This window comes from Doryrhamphus excisus, chromosome 4, assembly GCF_030265055.1.
Source record: "Doryrhamphus excisus isolate RoL2022-K1 chromosome 4, RoL_Dexc_1.0, whole genome shotgun sequence".
NCBI lineage: Eukaryota > Metazoa > Chordata > Actinopteri > Syngnathiformes > Syngnathidae > Doryrhamphus > Doryrhamphus excisus.
This window is the reverse complement of record NC_080469.1, coordinates 15,528,284-15,541,615: the sequence shown is the minus strand read 5'-3', so window position 1 is coordinate 15,541,615 and position 13,332 is coordinate 15,528,284. Positions and strand designations below refer to the sequence as shown.

Here is a 13,332-nt window from a genome sequence, read left to right as displayed (position 1 = left end):
TCTTAGTAAGACAATCGTGGAAATAAGGACATTATGAGTCGCTAGCGCGGAAAAGTTGCGTCATTGGTCCGTCAACTCTGATTGGCTATGCTCGAGCGGGAGGCTGGTGTCTGACGTCAAAGTGTATATGCGCATGCGCGATAGCTGACATCAGCCCCCGTGGCTTTATGAAAGACCAAATCCCTCCGCGGACAGCGGTTTTAAAGCCTGTCTGTCGGCGAGAGGAGGGTTTTGTTTTGGCTCAATCGGGCTCGCAGACAGGCTATCAACTTATCCGCTTGTATGTGAGCTTCATTCCGGTTTCTAGTGAAGACGGTCTTCCCTACCTCCCTACCTCCCGCTTCGAGCTGCGCTGTTCTCCGCCGCTCCAGTACCACCAGCCAAAGGACGTAGCCGAGCAGGGAAGTGGGCTTCGTCTTCTTTTTCATTAGGCAGGTAAGTGTGGAGATATAATGTTCATTTTTAAATATCCAAAGTCGTTCTAGGTGCATAAAGTGCATAATACAACTCATCTCACCGTTTTGCGCAAAATATGTATCACACGGTTGGACTCGGTGGGTCGGCGTGACCGCGTGTGTGTGGTGATGCTGTGTGTGACGGTGATAGGCCCAATCTGTCATTCTTGATCTTGCAATCCCATTCGCCTCTCTCACCCTACCCGGCTTCGCAACACTAGTCACCGTAATATATTAGAGCAAAGTCATTATTTTGACCTCATTTCCTCTAAGTCACAGCGGGCTACTAGCTGTAAATACATTACAATTATTCCTATAAGATGGTGTACTTACTAGCAACTAACCACATAGCCACTATCAGATTATTTGGCCATTAGGATTTATTGGCTTTTGGACTTTTGCCATGGAAACGGAGCCAAACAGATGTGCGACCGCTGGCATTGCAAGCACACATTATTATGAGGTAAAATACAGAGGATGAAAGTCACCTTGTAATTATGACATCGGTATTGAGGCTGATGGTGCTTCATACAACTCCCAGTACACCTGCATTATAACAACTATCATGATAAGCCATAGTAGCATTGATTCGTTCATGTGTTGTTTTTTCAAATCAGTCATTTACGAGCACCTCTTTATGGTTACTGCAGCTTATTGGTGTTTTATTCACTAGCAATGAAATAGTTGTAATACAAAGAGGTCAACAGGTTTGTGGACTGATGAGATCATTGTTGTTGCACTGAACTGTAAGGCTGTGTCACCTTACAAGTAGATGCTTAGAATGTAATTACAGCTACGTATGTACATATACTGTGCAGTACAGAATTCGTCCACATAGTATGCATTAGCTTCCTACCCATTACAGGCCATCTTTTACCTGCAGCATTTATTGTACAAAAATGTGTTAATTGCTGTGTATACTCAAACTCGGAGTATAAGTATATATGTGCAAACAAGCCCTTCTTCAGGAAAACACAAGGAAAATGTTGTTAGCCAAGTTAACCAAATGGGTAAAGGGTGTAAATATTCACAACTATTACAACCTGAGGCAACACTGTTGCTTCATATATCACCTTCTTGCATAGTAAATCAGCATAAACAGATAATCTACAATGGTAAAATATCAGGTCTTGCAAGTCAGAGAGCCAAAAAAAAATACATTGACTTCACTTTCATTTTCAAATACAAGGAAACAATGAGTATAGTATGTTCTGGGTTTTCATGTCATCATGACAGAGACACAAAACAAGTTTGCCACTTAACGGAGAATAGATCTCTAATATAAAACATGTATACTGTACACTCTGGAGCGGTGATGATCACCTGCCCTGGCCGGGCGAGGTGCATTATAGGCGGACATATGCTCGAAGCACTGCCACTGAGCTCTGGAGACTATAGAGCTGACACAATACAGCCATATGCATGAACTCTGAACTCCGGTGCATCAATTTTTAGATGTTCGTGTCAAACCCAAACAACAATAACAATTCCTATTGCACCAAAAAAAACAAAACAAAACACAGAAATCTATGACACCGTGGCTGTTCAAACAAATATGGCTATTGTTTACAATTACTTCCTGTATGCAAGGCTAGTTTTCGCGCGAACATCTGCTCTCGCAAGCGTAGTTTTTGCAGCCAAATCGGACGCTCCCTGCAGTGACTACCGTTTGAGTGGCACTTTGGCGGCAAGACGGATAGGACTGGGACCACTGCCACGACAAATCCAGTGTGGTTAAGGGGTAAGATGTGGGATAGAATTGGAATTCAACCAGTCTTCTTTTAGCATCTTCTAAAAGAGAAGTACATAATATCCTATATAGCAATCAGCAAGAGTAGCTAATTTAAAGGAAAACTCTACAAAGGTGCAACAGGACTGAGCATGTGTGTCTGTTGCTGTGAACTCCAGTCATCCTTTGCATCAGATGAGTCAGAGCAGGCATGATTCTGTCAGGCCCCTCCTCCTTGCCTCAGTCCACCATACTTGCTGGGAAAGTCCTCCATTGAATCTTTTGGTCCAAAGTCTCCTTTTGTTGGTCACACAAAAATTCCATTCCTGTGTAGATGAGAGGCTGAAACGATAAAATACTTTGCCGTTTTGACCTGAAAATGTTTCGTCACAGAGAATAGTCATCTTTCCTGCATCACTACAGTATCCATCTGATAACATAGCTAAGTTAGCTCTAAGTCTGAGAGTACAGCTGCACGCTCTCACCCACACAAGTTGGCATGTACGGCTTGGACGTCATCGAGTGTCAACGCGAGAGTTGCTGATGTGAACAAAGAAAAGTTGTACAATTTTACTCTAGTTTTGTATGGACTTATTTCAAGAGCAAAATGCGAATGAAAGGGTTGAAAAATGTACGCGCTCCTTTTTTTTTCCACTCACACAGTCGTAATTTATAGTCTCACTGTACAACCCTGGTCTTAAGCTTTTGATCATCTGATGAACAGCCTTTTTCACTTTAATGCTTGTTTGCATTAAACTGCCTAATTTACAATTTGCTCATGTAAGACTGTGTTACATGAGCAAACTACACACTATCACAACACACTGGTGAAAGTTGGCTTCATTGCATATGAGCACAAATGACACGTATGAAGTTCAATTCAATGTGCATGAGTCACGTGGCGTCACAACTCGCGTCACTACATGAGTGGCCAGTTGTCACTGCAACAAAGACACGTTGGTCATTTGAATATAAACTGTAAGTGGGCACAGGCACAGTGATGTCAAGTGAGTTGTACTGTAGAAATGGATTCCTGGCTGTGTTTGCTTTATTCCTAGCAGCATGTGACTGAGATTACACAGTAGTGCAGGGTCATTCCATGTCCTCCCACTGTACAACCTGAACCAGTGTGTATGTTGGGGTGTGGGTGGGTGCTTTGAATGGTGGGTGTCTAATGAGACGATTTTAGTACAGTGTTTGCTGAAGTAACCTTTTTTGCTTTTAAATTACACAGCCTTTATTGTGATGTTACATTTCTAGTTTGATGGTGCCTTGTCCAGTTAAATGAGAATTAAATATTCTATGGTAGCCTGGCACACTGTGTAATACTTGTGCAGCATGTCTTGAACAATGTTGCCGCATATAAAAGATAAAACCAGGGCTAAATATTACATGCATTTTTAACATAAGGATTGCGACTGATTCCCAAAAAATTCCCAAAAAGTGCAGTTCCTCTTTAAGATACCCCCCCCCCCCACAATCCCACATCACAGTACAAAGAAAATAACGCATTTATTTTCCACACCTTGCAATTATCAATGTTTTGCTGACCAGTATTGATATGCACGACCATTGATTTCTTTTGTGATCCAGTACTGAATAATCTTCAGTTTGATGGTGCCTTGTCCAGTTAAATGAGAATTAAATATTCTATGGTAGCATGACACACTGTGTAATACTTGTGCAGCAAGTCTTGAACAATGTTGCCGCATATAATTGATAAAACAAGGGCTGGACGCTTTACCGAGTCACTGGGGCACAGGTGCTCCGAAATAGGAGCTTATTAAATAACACAATTGTCATACTTAAGCATGTTGTTCAGACTGACCAGGTAAAATGGAGTGCAGCAGCAGGAATCCGCCAATAAACCGTAATTCAACGGAGCAGAATCAGAAGTAACTACAAAGTAAGCGCATGGAAACAGGAACTAATGCATAACAATGGAAAATAATGAAACTTGACACGCAGACTACAACACAGAGCGTGACAACAATTTTATTAATATTCATTTTTCACCGGACATATCAGTCAACCTTCCCGCAAATGCTTCAGTATCCAACTGATAACAATTAGCTATGTCAGTGAGACAACATGAGACTTGTCTATTTATAAACAGATTCCCTAAAATCTTTACTCTAGTTTGATTCACTTGTATTAAAGAGCAAAATGCGGATGAAAGGTTTGAAATATGTCCTTGAACTTTTGCTGTTTTTTAAAAAAAAATTCTACTCGCACAATCTAATTCATATGCGAGTGAACACTTTATAGTCTTAAAAAACTGCACTGGATGCTTGATATTCTAATACATAATGATGTTTATTACATATCTACAATGTGAAATCATCCACAAGATCTGCATACTAGATTTGCATGTTTATATCTTCTTTGTGTGGGTGGGAGTGACCCTTGGGGATCGTTTATTGATCTCTTGGAAACAAACGGCAACTAATCATAGCAGATGCTAGTGCTTTTGCGGTGTGACTTAACATGCTATCAGTGTTGCTTTAAGGTGCTTTAGGCTGTGTGCTATAAGACCTGAATCCCAGTGCACTTTTAAAACACTAATTATGTCTTAGACAAAGACATTACACTTAACATGTTTTTAAGTACACCCTCACATTTCAGAACTATTTTAGTATATTTTGTCATGAAACAAAAAAAATGAAACTTACGGGTCATTCTCCTGAAAAGAGTATTGAAAGAGTGTCAGTTTCAATTATTTTCTAACCAATTTGCATATTAAAATAAAGTATCAGTTTCAGTTTATGACAAAAAACTTGCAAGAACATATCACATTTTGTTAGATTTAATAGCAGCAGGGCACTGTTGACTGAAATCGCTTGTCTAACACACATGTTAAAAATACTCTATTTACTTTGTTTTTTTTTAATAAATGCTTGAGTACATTTTGAATGAATAAGTAAATAGTTGTGTTTTAAATCATCAATGTACAGCAAGAGACTGCAAGTATTACATGCATTTTTAACATAAGGATTGCGACAGATGGGCAAAATTCCCTAAAAGGGCAGTTCCTCTTTAAGACACCCCCCCACCACCACCCCACATCACAGTACAAAGAAAATTATGCATTTTTTTTTCCACACCTTACATTTATCAATGTTTTGCTGACCAGTATTGATATGCAAGACCATTGATTTCTTTTGCGATCCAGTACTGAATAATTACAGGCAGGTTTTGGCCAAACCAATCTGATACTTGGTGGTAATACAGCGTTTGTGTCTGGTAAGTTTTAACAAGTAGTATATTAAAAATCATATAAAATCAATCATTGGTTTAAATATTTAAATGTGCGGTCTGTAATATCTTTCACGTGCCAACAGGGCAGGCAGGTGATTCCAGTGCATGTTTTTCCAAAAGTGTAGTGTGACGTGTTTCTGATTTTTGCTACTCATTCATTCAATCATTTTCTGCCGCTTATCCTCACGTGGGTGCTTGAGCCCATCCCAGCTGTCTTCGGGCGAGAGGCGGGGTTTTCTCCGGGTACTCCGGTTTCCTCCCACATTCCAAAAACATGCTAGGTTATTTGGCGACTCCAAAATGTCCATAGGTATGAATGTGAGTGTGAATGGTTGTTTGTCTGTATGTGCCCTGTGATTGGCTGGCCACCAGTCCAGGGTGTACCCCGCCTCTCGCCCGAAGACAGCTGGGATAGGCTCCAGCACCCTCGTGACCCTTGTGAGGATAAGAGGTAGAAAATGAATATAAGTAAAAGGCCATACATGTACCAAAGTAGCACTGGGGTGCTCAAGTTAATCCTACATACAAGAGTCGTGTTGCTGGTGTGGAAAACGATGATGGGGAGTAAATGTGTGTTTGAAACTGAGCACTGCTGTAGGTTGGCAGTAAAGGTGCCTGTAAATTTTAATGTTGTCCAATTGTCAGAACATTACTTACAAGACGACAGTTGCCTGTTAGAAATCCCATAATTTACATTGTTACATTACATTGTGTCACAGATAATGTTCAGCTTTGAGCTTTGTCCTACTGTGTTCAGCGGTCAGTAAACGCACCACAGTGCGCAGTTGTCGGTTGTCGGTTGAGCGATTCATGACATCTCTGAGCCTTCTTGAGCCTCATCCACCATTTCACAGGGTTGATGCTGTGCGTGAATGCATCGAGGTGAGTTTTTGGCTCCAATGTGGGAGCCCTGCAGTTGTTTGTGCACCCTTTTCACAAAGTTAGGCTCCCTTGTTCATCGGTGCTAATATCAGTATTCAAGCTAACTGTATGACTAACTGTTGTTCTAGTGAGCGTCATGTTTGCTTGGTTTTCTTGTTGATTTCTGTGTGTAGCGTGCCTTTGGCTCATCAATGGGTTTGTGTAATATTACGTTACTTTACTTATTATTTACTTGTGTATTTGTTGTGTATGTATGTTATTACAGTACCACATCATAAACCTTAATAAATCCACCAAAGAGAGGACAACCTGCCGTGTTCTTTGACTTGAACACACCCCCTATACCTTTGACCGCTGCACACCAGTGCATCCTTGGAGACATTCTCACCACGCCGAGAACCCTCTTCGTTTCATTGCCCAATATCACGTTCAAGTAGGGATGCACTGATCCACATTTTTTTTTTATCTGATCCGTATACCAATACATTTCTGATACCAGAGTTCTGTGTGTGCTAATGTTTGTGTCCCTCCCCCCCACGTTGAGCAGGTGTCTGTGCTTGTATATCATTAATTACCGTGAGGTAACATCCAATGATGAAAATGCAGTTAGCCCTCGTTTATCGCGGTTAATTTCTATCCCAGACTCGATTGCCATAAATGAATTTCTTCAAAGTAAGAGCATTAAAAACCGGTTTATGACAATATAAATACGGGTTTGAACGTTATTCGAGCCCTGTAGACAAGAAAGAACACCCTAATAGACACTTTTACACTCCTATTATTCTTTGTTTACACATTGCGGAGGCTACGGTATAACTGCAGTGAAACAAGAGGTGGCTGCTGCTAGCAAACTAAGTAGTTAGGTAAACTTAGAAACACTAAAAAATTCAAAAACTAACCACTTCCACATGGGATGAGAGGAGAAACCCCCTTTTTTTCAAACGCGATCTGGTGAGGGTGCGATATTCAAACTGCGATATGACATTTTGCCTCCATGCTTAACAGCATGAAGTCATAATTCACAAGTGTGTGAAGCCAAAATATTTGGTACACGGTAGCTATATCCAGACCATAATAAATTAAATGTAAATTCCACTTATGGCATCTTTGTGGGTGAGCGTTGTGTCCTGTTCCATTAGAATGTTGCAGTTTGATGTCAAGCCCCAGTTGAGACATTTGTGCAGACACTTGAATATTGCACAGCATCTCTTCAGGACAATCAGTACGGGAAAGCATATTGGAACCTCATCAAAGTTTAATCAGTTGTTGTGATGGGATGGCTGGACCAGTGGCGGCCTGAGAAAAATGCATCCCTAATTAATTTGCAAAGGTTTTTTTTTTCCATCACAGAGTAATTGGTCCTTTCGGGGGAAAAAAGCAGGAAAGTATGCAAACTTAAAAAAAAGAATCGGACGAAGAAATAACTCAGAAATAATTTAGTTCACCTTATGTCAATGCAGATGTCAGCCGTTCATTCTGCTATAGAACCAACGCTCCCGGGTTGTTGAGACAGATGCAAAAAGCGAACCCTCTTGTCATCTAGCCTGTTTGGTGTGTGAGAGGAGGAAGACAACCACACATGTACATTTATGGAAAAAGTATCCAGTTTGTTTTTATTTTTTGTGAAGTTAATTGACAATAAATAATTGATTGTAAATTGAATTTTAACATCGATACTTAGAGTGCCAATTTTCTATGCTTTTGATTCATGTGAAGCCATTGTATTGATTGGAATGGTTAAATGTGCCCCGAGATTGGTTATTATCCTGTTCACCCGGCTGCCAAGAGAACGTGTGTAAAACTTCATTGTTGTTTCAGCTTTTATGGAGTCATGTGTCCATGTTGCTCCGGGTAACCTTGTTGGTGGTTCAATGCCTTCCATCTCTTATCACTTTGCTCTGGTATCATTTGAGCAAGACTAGAGACCCCGCCTCAGTATCGACCTTCTGCAGCGCTCACCTTATCTCCTGTTATTTTTTTCTGTTTGTTTTTGCGCACACACCACCACCACCACAATGCCCCATTTAAGACTTCCTTGAGTTGGTGGTTAATTTCAAAGATAGGACAGATATTTCATTGAGTATCATGGTGTCTTCGCTGATGTTTGCTGCCACTCCAGTGGAAAAAATCTCAACTCAAAGTCAGTATGGAGTCATACAGTATAGAATAGTGTTTTCCCACTTCAGAGAGAGCAGATTCATCATGTCACAAATCCTATTGTGTTACATTGTTGCTTAATTGTAATCTCTTGATCTCAACTGTAAGAAATCCTTGAACTTGAATACACTAGGCCAGGGATTTTCAGTGGCACAGTAAACCTACCCCCAAAAGTTAGGGCCTCCTACACCCTGAAAAACTGGACTTTATTTTTCCTAAAGACATTCGAAATAGGTTATTTTTCCTTCAACGTAACTGAGTGTGATTTTTTTTTTTCTTCATGTTTCGCAAGATGCTGCACTCACACTTAGAAAACCCATGCACTAGATAGACAAAAGTATTGGGCCATATCATCACTGCACATACCGGAAGGGAAAATTGAAGAAAAGTTTGTTAGCTCACCATCGCAGTTGCAGTTCATTCCCAAAGGTGTTTGATATTCTTGAAGTCAGGGGTCTGTGCAGGTTTACACAATACCCGACTCATCCAAGCATGCCTTTGTGCGTCTTTGTTCAGCTTTGTGCACTGAAAAGAAAAGGGCCTCCCTTAAACCGTTGACACAAAGTTAGATTCAGGGGCAAACAAGGGGTCAGATTAATTCATTGAACAAGATGTGTGTCTGGGTACTTTTGTTTAGGAATGGGCGATACAAATAAATTTGACTCATGATAAGATTAAATGATATATTTAAATTCTATCGCACAGTCGTGTTAATGCATGCTGATGATGTGTCTAGCTTGGAGCTTGGCTTAAAGTATTTGCTCTACTGTATGTCTCTAAAGTGTTCCTGCTGGGCTCAGTGGGAGGGTAAAGGCCTGGGAAGGTCAAGTGGTAACCTATAGGAAGAGTGTACAGTTACATTTTTTTCGGCCAACAGGCTTGTGAGAAAGGTGTCCAAGACTTCATTCCTCATTTATTTGCAGCAGGCAGCATGCTGTGTGGGGGTTGGTGTTGCTGTGAGAAAAGAGTGAAACATTCAGAGGTTGAGCATCTTTTGTCCTTCTGATCTCAAACTGAGCATCTCTCCCACTGCGTTGCTTTCTCCATGTGATGTATATGTTTGCACAGCGAGGCCACCTGCTGTCCAAGTGGGCATCATACGAGCTAGCGGGAGCCTTGTGGTTTTGTAACCCGACTGGTATCATGTCCCATGTAGTGCTCTTATGAAATCTTTTTATATGCTATTGTCTGCAGTTTTTTTTTAAACTCTGCTTTTGCCACTTCACAATTTTGATTGGATGTTGATGCACCACAAGGAAGAGGAAGTGATAGCAGGTGGAGACTTTGATTGAGTTACATTGAAACGGTTCTCACATAACGAATGAATATAAAACTTGGATGAAACAAGAGACAAGCTTATTGTATTGAAATACAGTAAAAGAGAAATACCTTGTTCACATACTCTAAAGTGCATCTCCTTCATCCACCAAATCATTGTATTGCTGTCTGATGCCAATTCAACCAATTCTCATTCTCAACCAATTCAAACCAATCCAACCTCATAATAAATACAATTCATTTGACACTCCCTATTGGCATACACAGCATGTTAACAACTTCAATGCACACGTGTATCAAAGTTACATTTTTAGGTATGTAACCTTCAGTGGGTAATATTTGCCTGCCATAAAGTAGCATCAATTTGATGAACCAAATTGCTGGCATGATGAAACAAAACACAAAATGCTGACATTTCTATGTGATAAATTCAAACAAGTCAAGTCTTGTAATTGAATACTTTGGCTATGAAAACAACATGTATGCATTTATCAAACTTGGCATGCATTTAGACTTTTAATTATGCTTGTATGCTTCGCTGGTGTCCCGGTATGCATTTTGTGCATTCAGTTTTGAATTTCAAGGTGGAGTGACAAACTGTCTGTGCATCGGAGCTCTCCATGTACAATTGCCTCTTGCAGCTGCCACTCCTTGCAATATGGGATTTGTGCTTCGCACCAAAACAGTCTTTAATTCATTCCACGCACGGCACGCCCACTCCGCTGTGATTGGTCACACTCCCAGAATACTTCCCAACTACTCCGAACAACACTTTCTAATATCAGTGTGAATGTAATTGCTAATGGTATATTTTCATGGTCAAGGAATCTAAATATGTGGCTAAAGTAAATGTAGTGCTGATATTTATGGTGTAAATCACAATATGGGGACAACTATGGTGTTTGCCGTAGGTCTGCGCACTCTGAGTGCTTTTGTATTTGGAAAATGAATTAGGGAGGGGTAAAACATTCTCTTGGCATTATAGCCTTACAGATTTTCCTTTCTGTATCACACAATCTTGATTAGGACTATGCTGCTGTGTCTTAAACGTTTCCACTTTCCCGTAACACCATTTAGAATTGATCGCAGATTTTCTAAGAGGCCAGAAATTTCACAAATTGTGATATCGTATGACTTTTGCCTTACTGCCTTTGGTAATGGGACTTAATATTAATTTAGTCTGGTTACCTTAAATCCCTTGATTGGCTGGCGACCAGTCCGGGGTGTACCCTGCCTCTCGCCCGAAGACAGCTGGGATAGGCTCCAGCATGGCCGCGAGCCTTGTGAGGATAAGCGGTAGAATATGGATGAATGGTTACCTTAAATATTTTAGTACGTGTTCTTGTTGTTGACTAAGGACGCGACACAACATTGGCAAATAAAAAAAAAAAAAAAAAAAAAAAAAGAATATCCAAACAATCTAGTTGTATACTGCACGGCAGACAAATGGTTAGCGCACAGGCCTCACAGCTCGGACAGCCTAGTTGAATTCCACCCTTGGCCATCGCTGTGTGGAGTTTGCATGTTCTCCCTGTGCATGCGTGGGTTTTCTCCGGGTACTCCGGTTTCCTCCCACATTCCAAAAACATGCTAGGTTAATTGGCGACTCCAAATTGTCCATAGGTATGAATGTGAGTGTGAATGGTTGTTTGTCTATATGTGCCCTGTGATTGGCTGGCGACCAGTTCAGGGTGCACTCCGCCTCTCGCCAGAAGACGGCTGGGATAGGCTCCAGCACCCCTGCGACCCTCGTGAGGATAAGCGGTAGAAAATGAATGAATGAAGTAATCTAGTTGTCTGTCCTTACTACACCAATTTCTTGTGTAACGAAGACCTGTTGCTTGACTGACAACATGCTAACTGCCAACTGCAGACTAAACCAAAGATATGTTTGATAAGTTACCGGTTTCCCCTGTTTATTACCTGTAGATTTTAGAATAATTACCTGTAATTTAGAATAATAATTATTAATGTTGTGGGTTTTAATAACAATAATACATTTCAAGTGCACCTATAACAATATACAGATGAAAACAATGGATAAAATAAACAAATGAAACACAATATAGAAGGAGTTAGTGGGAGTCTGTAATCTTGTTGTCTTGAGTCTTGAGTCTTGAGTCTTGAGTTTGGAGTCTGGCTTTGAAGATGTAAAGCGAGTCAATATTACGGACGTGCAGTGGTAAGGAGTTCTTGAGTTTGGTTGCAGAGTGAGGCTTTCTCCCCAATGTCCAGAGGTAGGGAGAGGGTGCTATGAGATGGAGTGGTGATGGATGGTGTTGGATCGGCCTGAAGGCACGTGTGCTCAGGCCCGTGACCACCTGGTGCAACCAACTGGACTTTACGCGCCAACCGCGCCCAAGCGCAGTGCCAATTGTCTTGTGAGTGTGTGCCCCTTTAAGTCCACTTGAATACTGCCAGTCAGATGCAATGTCTTCCAGAAAGAATGATTTTAAAAAAGACATGTTTTGTAAAAAAATTACATCAAATTTGATGTAAATGCATTTAAATTTTGGAAACAAGGGTGAATGTTTAATTTTGAAAAAAATTCTACAAAGTTCACCTGGCTCGTGCTTGTCGCTTCCATGCTAATGAGCCAAACCACTTGTGTGTTTATGTGGGGAGGAGTTGTTTTTTTTCATCTCTTTGGATTAAAATGAAAAGTAACCACCCAGAACTTTCCACAATGGCATTGAAGACGTTGTTGCCATTCCATGGTTCAGTCTGGTAAAAACACGCTGCACCTGTCACAGCAAACGACTATGCTACTATGGTACAAATGGTGAGTCAGTATTCATTTTCTTCATTTTTTTTCCTCTGCAAGTTTCTTGTTTTATATATCAGCCTGACTGTAGCATTACATTACAATAACATACGACCCTCTACCCCCTTGTTTAGTGTTTCGGTTCCATGAGCTCAGAAAGGTTGGGACAGCAGGTTTGAAGGATAGAATCGACAGCTAAAGTTGTCCTTTTAATAAAATGTGTGTGAGATATTTTATCTCTGCTCAACTGTCAGGGAGCTCATCATGGCCTTGCGGCCCTTTGTCTCCCTCCTCATTGTGAAATACGATGCTTTCACATGGACTCTTGACTTGATGTCAAGTACCCAACCACCCACCCACTCATACATGGACGTGCGTTACGATTGTGTTTGAACTGATAGCCATCTGATTATATTTATGACTTGTGTGTATGAATATGTACCACTCCATAATTTCCTTATCCACTTATATTAACATCATTGCGTAGTGAAAAGACTACAACAGGTATTTGTGTTGGCCTGTACTCCATGTGGGAGGATGTCAACAATGTCTACGCTCTGACTTGGGCAGCTGCTGACTATGGAAACCCAATACATAGTATTCAACACTGACCTACATCATTTTGTGCAGTTTGGTGGAATATTTTTCTTTGTTATCTAAGGCAGAGGTTTTAGAGCATCCTTCTAAAGATGTCAGGCTGCTTAACGTGCAGCGCCACTTACTCAACGCATTTTTGTGAAGTCCTTCGTCATGCTTCAGCGTCCATTTGCCATGGTTACACATCAAGGTAGAGACGTGTGCCAGCCTGT

At 40.8% G+C, this 13,332-nt stretch overlaps 1 protein-coding gene across 9 annotated transcripts in view; it reads left to right on the top strand.

Annotated features, from left to right (window-relative positions):
* The first annotated feature begins 137 nt into the window (after positions 1 to 137).
* Positions 138 to 13,332, top strand: part of slc23a2 (solute carrier family 23 member 2) — a 34,396-nt gene continuing 21,201 nt past the window's right edge. For 4 of the 9 annotated variants that reach the window (XM_058069919.1, XM_058069923.1, XM_058069915.1 and 1 more), the window contains exon 1: positions 138 to 435. The gene's annotated coding sequence lies outside the window, so the exon portion shown is untranslated. Of the gene's footprint in view, positions 436 to 4,942; positions 5,428 to 13,332 lie in introns of those variants that run through there. The other 5 variants (XM_058069922.1, XM_058069918.1, XM_058069920.1 and 2 more) reach the window with 3 other exon arrangements.